Raw genomic sequence first — 13,775 nt, forward strand, 5'->3', positions numbered from 1 at the left:
ATTCACTGACGCGCTTCTTAACGTTGGTTGGAAAAGGCCCGAAGGCCATAGTTATTCCTGACTGGTTTTTTTTTCCCCGCTCGGGAATTCAGGGAAGCACATCGAAGGAAGGTTTATTTCTCATATACTCTTGTATGAGGCTTGTATTTTTGTGACTACTGCATTGTCCGAAGAAAATCAAACCGAAAAATGATGATGATTATGATACAATAATAATAACAATAACGAAAATAAAAATAATAGTAACGATGATGATAATATCTGCCATAATTTTTGTTATAGTTATTATTACAACTATTATTATTAGTAGCAGTATAGAATGATAATCATATGATAATAATACTAGTAACGCGCTCCTGCAAATAGTGGTTTCGTCTTTTAGAATTTGTTTCTTTGCGTGTGTTTGTATTTTTGTTTGGACTTATTTTACCCGGCCACTAAGCGGATATGAGGACCCCTGACACCAACTGACAATAGCAAGACAGTTTTAATACGATATCATTACACAACTTTTCTAAGTTAGTTTTCCCAGCAATGGACCAGAACAAAGGAAAGCCTCTGAGGTTAGACTACGAAACCTGTCTTGTATTATAAATTTGTGCATTAAGGTACATTGTGAATATCATACGGCATTGGGTGCAGTCATATTTATGGTTAAATACCGCGGTATTGCGTAATAATTATGAAGCAAGGCACATACGTCACGAAATACATCACGAAATATGTTCCGAAATACCACAGTACATGTATTAAGAGGCATGTGGTACTGCGAACTGCGTGTGTAATGTAAGCATGCAAGCGAAATTTGAGTGTGAACTTGTCACGAAATACCACAGATGAGTATGGAAGCAGGAGCCCGTCAAAAACACGGATATACGTCGTGTAGTAATTCGAATTGCTACGCGACGTAAATAATTACGTCGTGTCGCAATTCGAATTACTACGCGACGTAATTATTTGCGTCGCGTAACAATTCGAATCACTACACGACGTAATTCCGAATTACTGCTCAACGAATTAACGTCACGACATTAAGTGAATTAGTGTCGTGTTGCAATTCCCAATGCTACACAACGTAAATAATTACGTTGCGTAGTAATTCCAATTACGACGCGACGCAAATAATTACGTTGTGTTGTAAATAATTACAACACGACGTAATTCCGAATTACTGCTCAACGACTCACGCAGCGAATTAAGGTAGCGACGTTAATTCAACCAATGGGATCGTTCGTAATAGCGGGTGAAAAACTCAGGTGGAGTACGAAGCGCATGCAATCCGGTGAAAACCGAAGCTGGCTATACAGCAGGGAGGTGGAAGTTCCTTTCCACCTCCCTGCTATACGGCGAGCCATACGCATTTCGTTTACAGTACAATCCTATGAAATGTTTAAAACCTAAGTTATAGGGCCTACATTGTATCAGAAAATATGTATTCAAGCCATATCCGCTAACCAAATACTGACAAACATGCTGTAGGAAATGAGTGTCTAGCCCTTTGGCACGTGCACCGTGATGCATCACTGAGCAAATAACGAACGATCCCATTGGTTGATTTAACGTCGCTACGTTAATTCGCTGCGTTAGTCGTTGAGTAGTAATTCAGAATTACGTCGCGTTGTAATTATTTACAACACAACGTAATTATTTGCGTCGCGTCGTAATTGGAATTACTACGCGACGTAATTATTTACGTTGTGTAGCATTAAGAATTGCAACACGACACTAATTCATTTAATGTCGTGACGTTAAGTCGTTGAGCAGTAATTCGGAATTACGTCGCGTAGCAATTCGATTTACTACGCGACGTAAATAATTACGTCGCGTAGTAATTCGAATTACGACGCGTAGTAATTCGAATAACGACACGACGTAATTATTTACGTCGCGTAGCAATTCGAATTACTACGCGACGTATATCCGTGTTTTTGACGGGCTCCTGCTTCCATAGATGAGATCGCACAGCGCTGTATTTTTCACATGTCCTGACACAACTTCCTGTCTTGTCTCCTCATGTTTATAAAAGGTGTGTGCCCAGTGCTTATCAAAACACAGTGGTGTTTCGCCAATGAGAATGGTGTCAAAAATTTGCCGTTGTAATCTATATCACGGTATTTCAAAACAAAGTATGCCCCTATAATTATGATGCTTCAATACTTGAACTGGCTTCACCGCGTTGATGATATTATCAAAGAAAGACTCGAGAGGCAGGTTCAGCTCTGGTGACTACGAGAATAGTCTTTCCTCTCCTTGAAAACAAATAGGTTAAATACTGCAGAGTAAAACCCTACTGTATTGCGGTGTGTGCGTGTCTTTTGTTCACAACTGTTTATGTGTACAAACAGAGAAAAAGATACTATAGCACGTTTATAACTGGTTATCTCGCAAATGTACACACAACTTCTTTGATATGACTCCGAAACTACGTCATCAGTGCCTTTTCAGTCTTCCTGGTATCTACAAACACTACACGTAATACACTACTCACAAGTAGCAACCAAATGATGTTTGACCTTCATAAAAGTTTATATCATACGTGTATTTGTATAATGAAAAGCATCATCTTCAACGTTTTCACTTGTCCATATATGAGAAGTTGTACATTGTAAGTGACGTTAAAGTCCTAAATCCTGCAGAACATGCTTGCTGACCACAATGGGGCCGAATTGCGAGACCATGCATAAACTGGAAAGTAAGATGGAAGCGGTTCAATCTGCAATTTAATTACGGAAACAAGCAATAATCATCTGACATAAACTGAGATGAAATAGCGCGTCATGAAAAGTGTACATCAAACCAACTGTTTCACAGTAGACTTGTCACAAACAAAATACATGTGTACAACTTTTACACTGTATGTCCATCAAATTAAAAGCGTGACCAAGTTTTAATCACCTAGTCCTGATTTTCTTCAATCATTACTCACTTTACCCAATAAGGTTATTTATAGATATTTTGTGTTCATTAGTCTTGTCCACAAATACAGTAGGCCTATATGCTTGAATTGGGTAATAAAGCAAATCCATATCTACCCTGACTTGTCTCGTACATGTATACTCTATCTTCGACCGGCAATTACCTATAATTTACATGCAGCTATACAATCAGCATAAATGTGTGCACATTGAATAATGTATACATCTTATTCCTTATTTTATCTCTCAATCTCATTGTTTCCTAGTAGCTCTCAGACAATGTCCAGCACACGGACAGGCTCAGAAAGTAGCAACCCGATGCACTACAGCTACATTCATCTCTATGTGCAACTTCAATAGCTTGACATGTTGACCCAATTGTGTTCGTAAATGTATACATAGACACAGTGCAGTACTGCGCATGGCCACCTTACTGAACGGTATAAGTGTGAATTGCAAATCATTACAAACATGGTTATTCTTCTACAAAAATATGAATAATTAACTTACACCTACACCTGTGCCATCATTCAGCATCAGCCAACATACAAGACTAAACTTCATTTTACCTTATACTTATATCACCGGTACATCTACTAAATGACATCTTGATATTAACAAGCGTTTACCTTCATGCTGCAAATTACAGGGCTCCAATATCGACCAGTTAAAATGCAAATACTTAGATTCTCTAATCGGTTCTGTCATTGTCAGACATCTATTCAACATATTGCATATACTGCGCGAGATATTTTCGACCTTGGACTAGAATAATTGATATTGTTCATAATCTGCAGAAGTACGCTTTTCATACCGAGTGCGTAAATGCTGCAATTCCCCTGTTATTGATGACTTTTGCTGAAATGAATATGAGGTCCCCACGTCACAAATGCAGGTATTGTCTGACCGAAATATGCATCAATTGTTTTTATGCATTCAAATTTGTTTTTTTCTGCAGCACTAACAGACTAAGCCACATCCCCAAAATATATAATTGTATATATATATAATACATATATACAATATTTATATATAATATATACACATTATTTATGTATATATCACTATTATCATATCAAATATAAATATATATATCATTTATATATATATATATATATATCCTCTCGTAATATGTTTCCTACAATAAAGTACTGAGTACTAGTAAGCTGAAATAAACATCACAATACCTAATGGTATGCAGCTTGCCATAACCAGGTGCATCAGCTCACATACAGAAAATGCTCTGAAGTGTCAGTCAGTCACACCTGTCTTGCTAATGTCAATGTCAGGTGAACATTAGACATACTAGACATTGTAATGCTTTTCCACCTGACTTTACCGGTGTTGACATCAAAAGAGTTGTCATATATATTCGGACGGAGATTAGTAGGTACAGAAATTGAAACAGTAAAACACCACGAAGTGCATTTGATTAAAAAAAAAAAAAAAAAAAAAAAAAAAAAAAAAAAAAATCTTATTTGTAGGGTTATTCGTATCAGTGGAAGTCAACATAGATGTCAGGGAAACCTTTACAATTGTCTGGCCCTGGCACTCGGCCTTTGACATATAAAAATTGAAACTGGAGTCAGATTATTTTAGCATGTCCTGTTCTTGTAGATTTGTCTGTGGTACAGTGTATTCAAATGCTTCATACATTTCAATAACTTGTCCATTTATCTTTACTGTCAAGGGCCCTATTCAAAGACCGTTGGATGATATCCCATGCAGAAAGCTTTCTTCTTCATGTTTCACAATATACAATCATTAGCCATAATAAATACCGTCCTCGCATTGTGCATTCAACTCTCAAGCATCATACTGAAAGAGGAACTTTACAAGTTATAATTATGAAGGTGTAATATTGCGCTTGCTGTTATCCCCCATCACCTTTCGAATAAACAACAGGAAGATATATAGGAAAATGAAACAAAAACAGGTAACAGTAAAACAAAATCATCCACAACAAACTTAGAAAAGTGTTCATAGCCAAGAAACAAAATTTAGTATCTGATCTGTAAGTATGTTGGACACAATTTCTTGTATACTGCCACTTCCAATGACAATTCTCAATCGATCACTTCAATCGATCAATTTAAGGACCATGGCTGAAAACAAATCGTGGTAGACTTTATTATGCCTGTGAATACCTTAACCCCGTAGATGAACAGGACAAACTTTGACTTGGAACTTTACAAACGAGCTCAGAAACTCGAAAACTGGCTTCCACACTGAATAGCTTGATGGAACCTGAACAGAGGGGCATCAAACACATAACCGGCCAGAGTTAAAAATAGAAAGATTTTTGAAGAACTTCCTCTTACAGCGCATACCGTCTTGTGCTTACAGGCATAATTTGCTGAGTAATGCTTTCAAACGTCAGGTCCCTACACAAGAAATTGCCGATTAACTTCAAATTGTTGCCAATTCGAATGGCGTGGATATTATGTCTGTGATGTCAGACCTGTTTTTTTTTTTTGTTTCGCACACTTCACTTGAACGTCGATTCCTGCCTGACCACTCCCACTTAAAAAAAAATAATAACAATAATAAATAGATAAATACAAAAAAAAAATACAGCACTGATCGTTCTGGAGTGAAAGTACCAGTTTATGATAGACATGTCTGAATCTGCATTTTTTTTTTTATTTTACTGTCTGTTCAAGTAAAAACAAAAAAAAAAGAAGAAGAGGAGGCAGAAATTAAAGTGACGAGGGCACAACATATACCCCCAACAGGTGTCTAGTTTGAAGTAAATTTATTATAGCCCCATCCTCATCCCTTTCCCGAGCTCCACTTGCTGGACAACACACATACAAGGCCATCTCGTATCTACAGCTGACGCATCAAGGGTGCTCAGCACCCAGAAGCAGGGATACAGCAATCATCGGTGATTTATCCCGATGCAGAGTTTTGGATGTGTCCACGAGAAACCAAGTTAAACTGAAGCAGTGGTTCTACTTTGCCGAGAGATATCCACAGTGAGACCATAGAAGAGGATATTTTGAAGCAAGACATGAGAGTAGATCAAGTATGGAATGAAATTTCCCTACTGAAGTTACCTGCAAGTGGTGGTGCAAAGCATCCTGCTCTAGTCAAGCTAGCAAAGATTGTACTGGTCAGGTCCTGTATCACAGCAAAGTTGACTGCAGAGGATTTTTAATTAGGTAAACAAGAACAAAATTGAGTTCCGTTCATGCCTCTGTACAAACGTCTACCTGGGGAACTTGATGACACGAAGAATTAAATGAGTATGGTGGCTACTGCAACACCCTGCTATACAAAGACCCATTTGACAGCTCCTCTGAAGCAGGCCAAGTAAGCTCCGTCAACTGGCCTAAAATCATCGACTATGAACTCGTGTAATCCTTGTTCTTGGTAAGATTGTTCTTACATCATTGTTCTTACATTGTTCTTACATTGTTCTTACATTGTTCTTACATTGTTCTTACTGTAGTACATGTATATGAATGCACAAAGGCAAAATAATGCTGATATGGAATAACAGATATACACCCTGTCGTGTTCGAGCCTGAATTTTGTTTGCACACCGTGTATTTGAGATAAGCTCGAACCACAGGGACTCCCTTCAACCGCACGGTGCTCCTTATCTTTACCTCTCCTTTATTGCCCAAGTTGCTATATATGTGACCTTGCACCACAAAACAAACAAAAAGTCGCCAGACTTGAATTTTTAGTTAAGATCATAATTATTCTGAAAGAACAGACTTTAAGCTTTAAAATGATGTATAACACAAGTCAAATGGACTCTCCTAACCTATCTAAATATTGGAAAGAAAGCACAAACTCAGGAAAAGTGTGAACTGAGAAAAAAAAAGGCTCTGAAGTACAGTGTCTATTCAAGCGCTTAATCTTTACCAAACCGTGCTGGCTGTGCGATGAATGGGACAAAAAACAGGAAGTAAACCACCAGAGTAACAACAATGAAGGGATTATCGGATTAAACTGAAATTAAGCATGCCTCATTAACACATTCTGTCCATAATCAATGCCAACTTTCAAAGCAGTAGCGTTATCTTTTCAAAAGTTATTAGAGTTGAAAGTGAAAAGTGTGTACAAGGTTTTTTCAGAAATGACAAAGGGACTCTAAAGACACACCTAATCAGACTATTCTACCAAAAATGTTCGAGATAAACTGCTAAAAAACTCACTTTCCCGCCCGTTTTATGATACCAAATTTTAGCATAATGTAAAAGAAGACCTGCTCTTTCAGAAAATATGAAAAGGTCAAGATCGGCTAGGTTGACCCATTTCACTTATTTTCAGTCCTCACGCAAAATCAGTGTGTGCGACTTTATGTTCGTTTTGTGGTGCACGGTCACATATTATATACAGTGTACATGAAAACTATCCCCCTCTCTCTGTAGGTGTTTAGTGTTTTGACTATGCAAACACCCCTAAAACAAAGGGGTACACGTATTTTATGCCACTCTCTTCCCCCTACCCTCAGCAAGAGAAAGGATGTGTGCTGGCTCCTTCATAGGTGAGAGTACAATATTCTTCATGCATATGCCTACTGTACTATAGTGTATTTAACCTGTGCATGGAGAGGTGTAATTGAGATTGACTAGTTATGTTCTGCAATGTTTACCTATTCTATACAGTGGAAGGGTTATCTGTCAGTAGTGTTTCCTTGCATTTGAAAGGAGGCTATGCTATGTAGAAAGTGTCATGAGAACTATTTGTTTATTGTTTGTCTTGCATTTGATCAACTATTATCTTACGATGGTCTGATTTTAGACATCATCGGTATATAATTAAACAAAGTTATATCGGGTTAATAGACACTCAGTTGCAAGTAGAGCTATATAAATGCTAGTTATGAAACTTTGCATTTACTCTCTGATGAAGTTTTATTAATGTTTGCATGAACTCCATGCTGCCGGTATATGTAGTTCCACAGGGATCGAATATACAATGTCAACTTCGTCATACTTTGATAAAATGAATAAGAATAATACAAGCTCCTCATTGTATATATCACTTTTGTGCATGCTCTGAGTGAAACCATTCACTTGCCACTTCATGTAAAGCACCGATTTGGATGAGGTATATTTTGAATATAATGAAATGATCAACCAATTGATTCCGGCCATTCAAATTAGAGTATTGCTCAGGTCAAGTGGGGACCCATAGCTTCCCAGTACAAGGCCAAAATAATGCACGATTTGGAAAAGAGGAGAGAGGTGTTCTCATTGCATGAGTGGGATGTTGGGTTGACCGACCAAGCTCACCACGAGATCAACTTGACCAATGACATCCCATTCAGGCAGAGAGCGAGGAGAGTCTCCCCAGCAGACCAGAAAGATCTTCGAGATCATATCCATCAACTCCTAGACAACAAGATTTTCACACACTCCAAGAGTCAGTATGCTCTGCCCCTAGTTTTGGTGCGGAAGAAGTCAGGAGCCTTGCGATTGTGTGTTGATTATCGAGAACTCAACCGACCAAGACAGACTAATATGCCGTGCCACTGATCCAAGACGCCGTGCCACTGATCCAAGACGCCCTTGACTACCTGAGCGGTTGCTCTTGGTTTTCAGTGCTGGATTTGAAGTCGGATTTCTACCAAATCCCGATGAAAGACCCCGACAAAGAGAAAACCACCTCCAGAGAATGCTTCAAGATGTAAAGGGGGCACCTGCTACTTTCCAGAGGCTTATGGAACAGTGTCTGATCAGAATCAACCTGACTGAGGCCATCACTTACATGGACGATGTCATCGTATTCGGCAAGACGCTGGAAGAGATGATCACTCGCCTCCTGAGGGTGTTAGACAGATTCATCTCTCACGGCCTCAAAGTCTCGCCCGAGAATTGTCTACTTTTCTGCACCTCTGTAAGTATCTGGGCCACATCGTGTCAGAAAAGGGTGTCCAGACAGATCCCAGCAAGACAGCAGCTTTGAAAGACTCGCCAATCCCAATCCCAGTGAATGCACTGAAATGGGCGGTTGCACAACGCCTCAAAGACTACCTGTACCTTGCCAAGAACACAATGGTATTCACGGATAATAACCCCCTGACATATGTTCTCAGTGAAGCCAGACTGGACACAACAAGCCACAGATGGGTGTCAGACCTTGCCAACTATGATATTTCTATCCACTACCGACCTGGCAGATCAAATGCAAATGCGAACGCATTATCCCGCCTACCCAAGAGTACTGGTGAAGACTCAACAGATCTCACCTTTCTTGAGGCTAGACTGAAGGATGATGTGGATGATCCAGACAAAGTTATTGGAGTTGACGCCACAAAGCCGGTCTTCATGTCAGTGTCTGCCACCTAAGACTCAAACCATGACAAAATAATTCCTGAGCCCCTCATTACATGTCTTTCTGTGAGCTCAGAGGCTGTCCCGGATGACTTTGAGTTTCCTTAGACCACTGCAATGCTGGACCAGGTAAACTGGAGAGATGCCCAAGAGGCAGACCCAGCAATCAGGTCAGCAATACCTTGGGTAAGAAAGGGCCAAAGACCAAATAGACGTATCCCCAAGACGGCAGAGGAACGGATCTTGGCTCGGGAGTTCTCCAAGTTGAAATTCATGCAGGGTGTATATTTAATCAGACAGAAGGGTCTATCTGCACATACATCCTTTGCCAGATTAAATAAATGATAGGGAAGATGTGTTCATTAGATCAGGCAGAAGGGTCTATCTTTTCAATATCCTTGAGGATGCATTGCATAAACATGGCTTCACAGGCCGACAAGTCCTGAACTTGGACGAGACTGGGGTCACAACGTAGGTCCCAAAGTAGTTGGAGTTAAAGGTGTAAAGCAAGTAGGACAGGTGACCTCACAGGATAGAGGAAACCTTGTGACCGTCTGTGCAGTGATAGCCGCGACTGGCCGAGCAGTACTTCCTGTCTTCATCTTTCCCAGAAAACAAATGAGAGAATCAATGATAGTAGGAGCACCAGAAGGATCACTAGGCATGGCAAATGCATTAGGACTGATTAATTGCAGCCCTTTATGAAACGGGGCCCACATAGCCTTCTACGCCTAACGTTAGAGTCTAGTCTATAGTTTAAAGTGACAGTCCACCTAGTATAAGTTAGGATCTATTTCTAGCAGTCCTAGCAGTGGTTCTACATTGCCGAGAGATATCCCCAGTTGTATGGAGATGAGGAAAGAGAGGCCAGAGAAGAGGAATTCTGCAGGTCTCAAGTTGATTTTTTGAGGATATTTTGGAGCAAGACATGAGAGTAGATCAAGTATGGAATGAAATTTCCCTACTGAAGTTACCTGCAAGTGGTGGTGCAAGGTATCCTGTTCTAGTCAAGCTAGCAATGACCGTGTTGGTCATATATAACAAATGCTGACTGCGAGAGGATTTTTGGTTTGGTAAACAAGAACAGCACTGAGTTCTGTTCAAGCCAATCTACAAAGGTCCTAGGGAACTTGATGACACGAAGAATGAGTAAGGTGGCTACAGTAAAACCCTGCAATGACTCATTCCGTAGCTCATCTCGGGGATTCCCGAGCTCGGGATAATCCCGGACACTTCAGTATCTACAAGAGAGCTAAGGTGGCGCTCTCGCAACATAATTGCCGTAACAAGTCATGCTGTCTGACGTCCCTTCCATGGACGTCTTCTGACTTCTTGCTTCCTGCTATAAAAGAGTCGAAAAAGAAGGTAAGTGACAGATCTTCACTTTTTTTGTTCTTTGTTTGTAATGTCTGTATGTTAAGATGCCCTCGACTATTATCTGCACTGTCTCGGCCTTAAAGTCGGTTTATTGTTCTTCTAAAAAAAAAGCATGCATTTTGCATGTATAAAATATATTATATATATATATATATTTATTTATTTATTTATTTATATATATAAATATATACATATATATATATATATATATACATTTATATATACGGTGCCGACCGCGGGAAACGTCACACTTTTCCGAGATCTGGACGAGGCCACTCACGCGTATCCCCGCGGGTACCCGCGGGTATACGCGTTCAGTGGACGAGTCCATCCGCCCGCACGGGAAATCCATCCTAGGGAATTTGCGTCTCGATAGACGTGTGTTGGACGAGGGTGGACGAGGGTGGACGAGGGTATTCAAGGGCACATTCCCGTTATATTTAACCAAGTTCTATTCTGACCGCTCAATCAAAATACATTTCATGGAGTTCCAACTTTCACCATTTTCATCAAATTCCGATTTTCGATTATCGATTTGATCACACTCTGATGACCACTGCCTTGATTGTTCGTTTCTTTCTAAAGAAGTACACCTGCGGAAGTTGTGCACATGCGTTCATCACTCGAGTATCAATAATTATTAGAACATATCGACATCGCTTACGATCATCTAGCCTCGTGGATCCGACACCGTGTCTGCTATTCACGACTTTTAACGACCTGCGCCAACATAATTTCATTGCTGAAATTTTGGTGGCCCAATCGGGCCACACAAAAGTCGGATGTTTGCCTTTACTTTTGGTAATGATCAGCGGTAACAATCGGCTCCATAAGATGCAAAAATAGATGTCGCATGTTTGCTTCAGATCTTGGAAATGAATCACGGTAACATTTGACTCCGTACATGATACTAGAATAACCGAATGTTTGCTTTGGCGTTCGGAAGTGAATAATAATAATATTCAACTCCGTACGATGATAAGATAAATGTCGGATGTTTGCTCTTACGTTTGAAAGTAAATAGCAATAACATTCAGCTCCGGAAGATGCTTAAGTAAATGTCGAATGATCCCTTTGACGTTTGGAAATGAATAACAAAAATATTCAACTCCGTACGATGATAAAATAAAAGACGGATGTTTGTTTTTTATACTTTCGGAAGTAAATAGCAATAACATTCGGCTCCGGAAGATGCTAAAATAGATGTCAAAATGATGGCTTTTACGCTCGCAAGTGAATAGCAGTAATATTCTGCTCCATACGATGCTAAAATAACGGTTGGATGTTTGCTTTTAAATTTAGAAATGAATAACATTAACATTCAGCAGCGTTCGATGGTAAAATTAATGTTCAATGATTGCTTTGATGTTCGGAAATGAATTACAATAATATTCAACTCCGTATATACGATGATAAAATATACAATGTATGTCTGATGTTTGCTTTTACGTTCGGAAGTAAATAGCAATAATATTCAGCTCCCAAAGATGCTAAAGTAAATGTCGAATGATCCCTTAGACGTTCGGAAATGAATAACAATAATATTCAAGTCCGTACGATAATAAATAAATGACGGTTGATTGCTTTTACTTTCGAAAGTAAATAGCAATAGCATTCGGCTCCGGAATATGCTATAATAAAATAATGTCAGATGATTGATTTTACGTTCGGAAGAGAATATCAGTAATATTCTGCTCCATACGATGCTAAAATAACTGTTGGATGTTTGCTTTTAAATTTCGAAATGAATAACAGTAACATTCAGCTGCATCCGATGGTAAAATTAATGTTTAATGAGTGCTTTGATGTTCGGAAATGAACAACAATAGTATTCAACTCCGTACGATGATAAAATATACAATATATTATGTCTGTTATTTGTTTTTACGTTCGAAAGTAAATAGCCATAACATTCAGCTCCCGAAGATGCTAAGGTAAATGTCAAAATAAGAGCCCTTTAACGTTCGGAAATGAATAACAATAATATTCAAGTCCGTACGATAATAAAATAAATGACGGATGATTGCTTTTACTTTCGAAAGTAAATAGCAATAGCATTCGGCTCCGGAAGATGCTAAAGTAAATGTCAGATTATTGTTTTTACGTTCGGAAGTGAATAGCATTAATATTCTGCTCCATAAGATGCTAAAATAACTGTCGGATGTTTGCTTTTAAATTTCGAAATGAATGACAGTAACATTCAGCTGCGTTCGATGGTTTGGAAATGAATACAATTATATTCAACTCCGTATACGATGATAACATAAATGTCTGATGATTGCTTTTATGTTCAAGAGTAAATAGCAATAACATTCAGCTCCGGAAGATGCTAAAATAAATAACGCATGTTTGTTGTGACGTTCGGAAATGATTAACCAAAATAACTCCGTATATACGATGATAAAATAAATGTCTGATATTCGGTTTTACGTTCGAAATATAATAATAACAATCAGCTCCCTTCGACGTTCGGAAATGAATGATAATAATATTCAACTCCGTACGATGTTTAAATAAATGTCGGATGCTTGCTTATAATTTATATTGCTATGAAGTTTCGCAAATAAATAGCGATAACATTCGGCTCCGGAAGATGCCAAAATGATTAATGTCACATGATTGCTTTTACGTTTGGAAGTGAATATCAGTTACATTCTGCTCCGTACTATGCTAAAATAAATGTCGGATATTTGCTACATGTGTATTACATTTCGAAATGAATAGTAACATTCGGCTGCGTTTGATGGTAAAAAACAAAACAAAAACAAAACAAAACAAAACACACACACAAAAAAAAAACAACTGTCTGATGTCTGCCTTGACGTTCAAAATTCGGCCCCGTACGATATGATTAAATAATTGTCAGTGATGACTCATTTCACTTTCGCAAGTGGACAGCAGTGACATTCGGCTCCGTACGATGATAAAATAGATGTCGGATGTTTGCTTTTATATTTGGAAATGACTAACTGTTAAATTCTGCTCCGTATACGACAGAGCTGCCAACCTTTGGAAGCACAAATTAGTACTCAGCAGCTCCAAAATTCGTATTTTCCACCAGAATTCGTATTTTTTCAATCTCCCTCTTTTTGCTATGAGGCCTACAGGCTTTAAACATAACGTTATGACACATGCCGAAGCATCCAGCTGGTCACCAGCACGATAAAGATTCTGAACTACGCAATGTTCA

This window comes from Diadema setosum, chromosome 13 (assembly GCF_964275005.1).
Source record: "Diadema setosum chromosome 13, eeDiaSeto1, whole genome shotgun sequence".
Taxonomy (NCBI): domain Eukaryota; kingdom Metazoa; phylum Echinodermata; class Echinoidea; order Diadematoida; family Diadematidae; genus Diadema; species Diadema setosum.